This window comes from Zootoca vivipara, chromosome 2 (assembly GCF_965207765.1).
Source record: "Zootoca vivipara chromosome 2, rZooViv2.hap1.1, whole genome shotgun sequence".
NCBI classification, from domain to species: Eukaryota; Metazoa; Chordata; class Lepidosauria; order Squamata; family Lacertidae; genus Zootoca; species Zootoca vivipara.
This window is the reverse complement of record NC_142584.1, coordinates 109,624,034-109,629,631: the sequence shown is the minus strand read 5'-3', so window position 1 is coordinate 109,629,631 and position 5,598 is coordinate 109,624,034. Positions and strand designations below refer to the sequence as shown.

At 43.3% G+C, this 5,598-nt stretch overlaps 1 long non-coding RNA gene across 1 annotated transcript; it reads right to left on the bottom strand.

Annotated features, from left to right (window-relative positions):
- Window positions 1-778: 778 nt before the first annotated feature.
- On the bottom strand, window positions 779-4,765 carry LOC148687053 (uncharacterized). The gene is made up of 3 exons (XR_015948520.1): window positions 4,687-4,765; window positions 2,766-2,916; window positions 779-1,167 (listed from the first exon to the last, which is right to left on the bottom strand). It is a non-coding gene; the product is annotated as an uncharacterized LOC148687053 (long non-coding RNA).
- Between the last annotated feature and the right edge of the window lie 833 nt (window positions 4,766-5,598).

The following is a 5,598-nucleotide window of genomic DNA, read 5'->3' as shown; positions in this document are numbered from 1 at the left end:
TCTGGATTAGTTGCAGTTTCCAGGTCACCTTCAAAGGTAGCCCAACGTAGAGCGCATTGCAGTAGTCCAAGGGGGAGATAACTAGAGCATAAATAATGGCATGCCATTCCCCATGGGCACCAGCTACCACTGAGATCAAGCCCTTTGCATTACAAGTACAGTGGTACCTCGGTTTACAAACAGTCCTGTTTACGAACTATTCAGTTTACGAACTCTGCAAAACTGGAAGTAGTGTTCCGGTTTGCGAACTTTCCCTCAGTCTACGAATGGAAGCCGAACAGTGGAAGGGCACCACCAGCAGAAGGCTTCATTAGAGAAAGCACTGCTCAGTTTAAGAATGGATTTGGTTTAAGAATGGACTTCAGGAACGGATTAAGTTCGTAAACTGAGGTACCACTGTACAGTGGTGCCTCGACTTATGAAGGCGATCCGTTCCGTGGCGCTCTTCGTAAGTCAAAACCTTCGGATGTTGAAGCGTCCATTTTGCGCATGTGCGAAGCACGCAGAACGTGCGTGCGGCAAAAAGACTTCCGGGTTTTCTGACTTCGTAAGTCGAACCTTTCAGAGGTTGAGGCATTCAGAAGTCGAGGTACCACTGTATTCTGAATTCTGAGCTATTATTACTGTCCTGGTCAGAAACAGGGAGTTGTGGTGGCATGGCGTTTAGTGAGGAAAACAAAGCTTGTGGAATACTGCGTAAACAGCAAGAGGAATCTGTTGGAAGTTGAGCGATACTCATCCAACAGAATTGTTGTATCCAAGAACCAAGGCAGTGAGAGGTAGAGAAGAGCAGCTTTATTCCAAAATAAAAGCAACAGTGGTAACAAAAGTCAGCAAGTATACTCCCCATTGCTACTTCCCAACTCTTTTACATGGCTAAATCTGCTTCGGCTTTCTTAAAAGAAACTTACACTGCATACTAAACCACCGCAAGAACTAATGGGAAGAATCGAAGATCACGTTCCTCACTTTATTAAGTTACCATTCTAGAGGCAAGAGAGAGATGGCCGAAGAGAGTCATCCATCATACGCAATGGATTTAACATCAATATCACCAGTTACAGCGAGGTGCTTCACCACTTGCATTCCCGGTGGGGTTGGGAGTTTAATAATTGGCCGGTTGAACGCTTCCAACACCATCTCTTGGGCGTTAAAAGAGAACGCTACCTGGAAAGAGAAATGAAGAGTTAGATCAGGCATCCCCAGCCTGCGGCCCTCCAGATGTTTTGGCCTACAACTCGCATGATCCCTAGCTAACAGGACCAGTGGTCAGGGATGATGGGAATTGTAGTCCAAAACATCTGGAGGGCCGCAGGTTGGGGATGCCTGAGTTAGATCATCTTTGGTCATGTTGATTTGCATGAATAGGAACCATTGCTATGATGTTAGCAGGCAGACAAGAGGGCAAGCTAGAGACTTGCCAAGAGAATACAAGCCTAACTACATAGTGTTAGAGGGACGCAGGTGGCGCTGTGGTCTAAATCACAGAGCCTAGGGCTTGCCGATCAGAAGGTCGGTGGTTCGAATCCCCCCACGACAGGGTGAGCTCCTGTTGCTCAGTCCCTGCTCCTGCCAACCTAGTAGTTTGAAAGTGCAAGTAGATAAATAGGTACCGCTCCAAGCGGGAAGGTAAACGGTGTTTCCATGAGCTGCTCTGGTTCGCCAGAAGTGGCTGAGTCATGCTGGCCACACGACCCGGAAGCTGTACGCCGGCTCCCTCGGCCAATAATGCGAGATGAGCTCCGCAACGCCAGAGTCCGTCCGCGACTGGACCTAACGGCCAGGGGTTCCTTTACCTTTACATAGTGTTAGGCATGAGTTTAATGCAAGGGCTGCATTCAGATGTGGGGTTGATTGTGTTAGTTTTACTGGTTAAAATGCTAGAGTTTCTGTCCCGATTTCTAACATAGTTTTTACACAGCAAAGCCTTGATGTGTCACTGATCTGTGACTTTTGGATCAAGATGCTAGGATGCCACACTAAATTTTAAATGGCAGGAAAGAGCAGTATGCTGGTATACCACCACAGATTTTGTAAACATACACCTCAATTTTTCTGAGTTAATGGGTTTGCAAATGGATTTTTGCTGGAAACGGTTAAGGAAATGAGATCTATACTTCTCCTAGATTCCTCCAGATTTTAGCTTTTACAGTGTGTGAAATATCACATAAACTTTTTGGGGGGGGGGGAGCAGGTAAGGAAATGTCAATGAGATAAAGTGTCGTCTGAATGCAGCCCTGGTTGCTTGAACTAGGCTGCGTTTACTGCGGAGAAAAAGCAGTGACGGGCATCAAAAACCACAAAGCTGTTCATAATCCAGATATAAGGGGTATTATTCTACCCAACCTAAAAATAACAAGCAGCTTTAATTGGAGACTGCATATAGCCTAGCTTCCATGTAAGCTTTGCAAATCAGGATGAATGCTCAGTAAACAGGCCATTTGGAAGAGTCCAAAGTTTTTGATATGCCAGATGAGAACATCTTATATCATCGGCTGGGAAGCTATGGTTCTCCAGCTGTTGGTTGAACTCCCCTCAGTCCCAGCTAGCAGGGCTAATTATTAGGAATTATGGGAACTTGTTGTCCAACATCTCAAGGGCCACAGATTCTTCATTCCTGTTTTATATCAAGGTTCCCCCCCCGCCCACTTCCACCTCATTATATTGACCTACTGAGCTTTGGTTTGTCCTTTAGGTCTCAGATATACATCCTCAGCTGTTCTCCCTGCAAGTTATTCCTGCAATAGGGCTCTCCTCTTACTTACTGTGACGAATAGTCCCAGGTCCAAGGGAAGATCCCACTCTCTCCCCGTATCAGAGGAAAAAATAACGACCCTATTTCCTTTGTAAGTCTCAAATCGAGCGTTCAAGTGAAGAAGCAGATTCGAGGGATTCTGGCCTATATCAAAGGTAAAGCTGATAGGAACATGGGAAAACATGCCTTATACAGAGTCATAGAATCATAATATTGTAGAGTTGGAAGAGACCCCAAGGGTCCTCTGGTCCAACCCCCTGCAATGCAGGAATCTCAGCTAAAACACTGGTCCATCTAACTCAGCATTGTCTTTACTAGAAGGCAACAGCCCCAAGGGTACCCTGTGGAATACCATGTCTGTTCATATTAGCACAAAGAGACCGTTTGTAGTATAGATGCAAGGTTTACCAGGCCCTCCCAGTAGGGATGGGGGTAGAAATTCGATTCAGTTTGCATTCAAGGCTCAATCTTATCAAACTGACTCTTTCTTTCTTTTCTTTTTTTAAAATAATTTTTATTGATTTTACAGAGTAAACATAGGAGACACATATCAAATTCATTCCACACCCCCCACGAGCCCCCTCCTGCCACGAGAAGGTCCCGTGCCGGGCAGATAGTTGGAGGTGGTCCATTTTATAGTTGGGGTTTATCCCCCTCCCCCTCCTCCCTCCCCCAGAGTCCTCTTCTGCCACCAGTGGGCCCTGGGTTACGAGGCAAGACAGAGAAGAGTGTCCACCCAACTATCTATCCATAAAGAAAAAAGAAGAAGAAGAAAAAAGAAAAAAGCCCTCCCATCCCTCCCTCCCCCACCCCCCCAAAAAGGAAAAAAGCTAAAAAGAGGGGGGGGAGATATATATATATGTATATATCTATTCATTCTTCATAAACATTTTTATATGGGCTTCCCCTACCTCCCCACTTCCAGATTTGCATTTTAAAATCTCAGTTAAGCAGTTTTCTATTCATATTCCCCGTTCTATTTCCAAACTTCCCAATCTTATTTTTAGCATACTATCCATTTTTTTCTACTGAATTCTCTTTTAATATTATTTCATCCCCCCACCCCACCCCCAGGACCCATCCTGCCACGATGGGTCCCTAGGGGCAAGGGAGGTTCCGAAATAATTCTTTTTCCAATTGAGCTCAATTGGCAAACTGACTCTTTCTGAAGCAACATGAGAACTAACATGTAGCCATCGTTCAAAATTTGCACTTGCATGAATTTTGTGGTGCAGTTCTCCAACCAAATAATGTTTCCAAAATGCATATATTAAGGGTATCGAGGGAGGGGAGATATATAATCGTTGTGGCCCACGTGCGTGGGGTGAATAAATAAAATGATTGACTGGGTGCTTAGATTCAAAATGTGGGGCTTAACACACTCCCCAGTGGGAGAGAGCCTCTGGTAGCATAGTTTAAACTCACAAAGTTAAGCAGCAGTAGAATGTGGGAATTTGGGCTGATAAATCTTTTCCATATCCCATTTTGTTGCATACGGTGCTCTCCGTTTTCTATCCCTCTTAGCATTGAACAGACCATACCAGTTTAGTAAGTTTAAAATGCTTTACTTACAAAAATGTTCCAAAGGTCAGGATTATGCATATATCCAAGCAGCAGCAAAAAGTACACAGATTGAATACTATTGAGTACAACATACAGATTGTAGTTCTGAACAAGTGTTCTGTGCTTGAAATACTCAAGCCCAGACCTGGTTGATTTATATGGTGGAGGGAAAGGGATAGGAACAGGGAGAGGCGGTGTCACTTCCTCCCTCATCAGAGAAGAAGGGGCACGACCTGTGTCTAGGAATCATAGCTCTATCGTTTTAACCCCTTCATGCACAAACTAGCTCTATGCTTGCTAATTGCATTTGATTTCATTCTGCCACAAGGGGAAAATGTAAATATCCCATTTTCACTTATAATACAGACCTTTTGGCCTCTCGGGGCACCTTTGCTTTCAATTCAATGCGTTCCCCAGACTTCAAATTCAAGCGGGCAACCATTTGCTAAAAAAAAGAAAAGAAGAAAAAAAATGTGAAAGATTCAAGGGCTCCCATTTCTCATAGTATAATCTTTTCCAGCCTCAGGTTCTTGGACTTTATAAATAAAGATAAACAAATTAAAGCCAACTGCCTCTTTATGATCTCTAAACAGATTGATGACTTTCAGATATCCAGGGTCATTACACCCAATTTTAAACATTTTTTTTAAACAAATGTGATACTAATCTTAATCTTTGGTGTTGAAATTAGGGGTTGGGCAGATTTTACTGAAATCAAAATAATTCAGACTTGATTTTGTGCGTGATTTTAGGGTTTTCGAAATCTACCCCCAGTGTATTTAATCAGAGCAGTTCTAGGCATGAAAATGATTTCAGGTTAAATAATATGGTAAATTTAAAATGGTAAATCACTGGTACATAATAAATCAGCTGCCAAGAAGACTGGCTTCTGAAATCCAGAGGAACAAAGGGCATATATGTGCAAGGAAACTTGGTTACAAAATTTTTCAAAACAATTTCCAAACTTTGGATTCTTTGTATAGGCAAGGAATCCATGGGAAAATGTCACTAGAAATATATTTAAACACAGTTTGGGAGGTAGGAACACAAACTGGCAATACTGCCCGGGACAATGATGCAGTTGGGGAAAATTTTATGGTATACCATAATCCAATACAGATTACTTGTTTGTGGGGAAGTAGTACTGGAGAATCTGGCTCATCTTGTTCTTAAGTGTCAATTACGTATATACTGATATGATAACAGCCTAGCTAGGGATTGAACCTGGGAACTTGTGCATGCAAAGCAGATGCTCTACACCAGGCATCCCCAAACTGCGG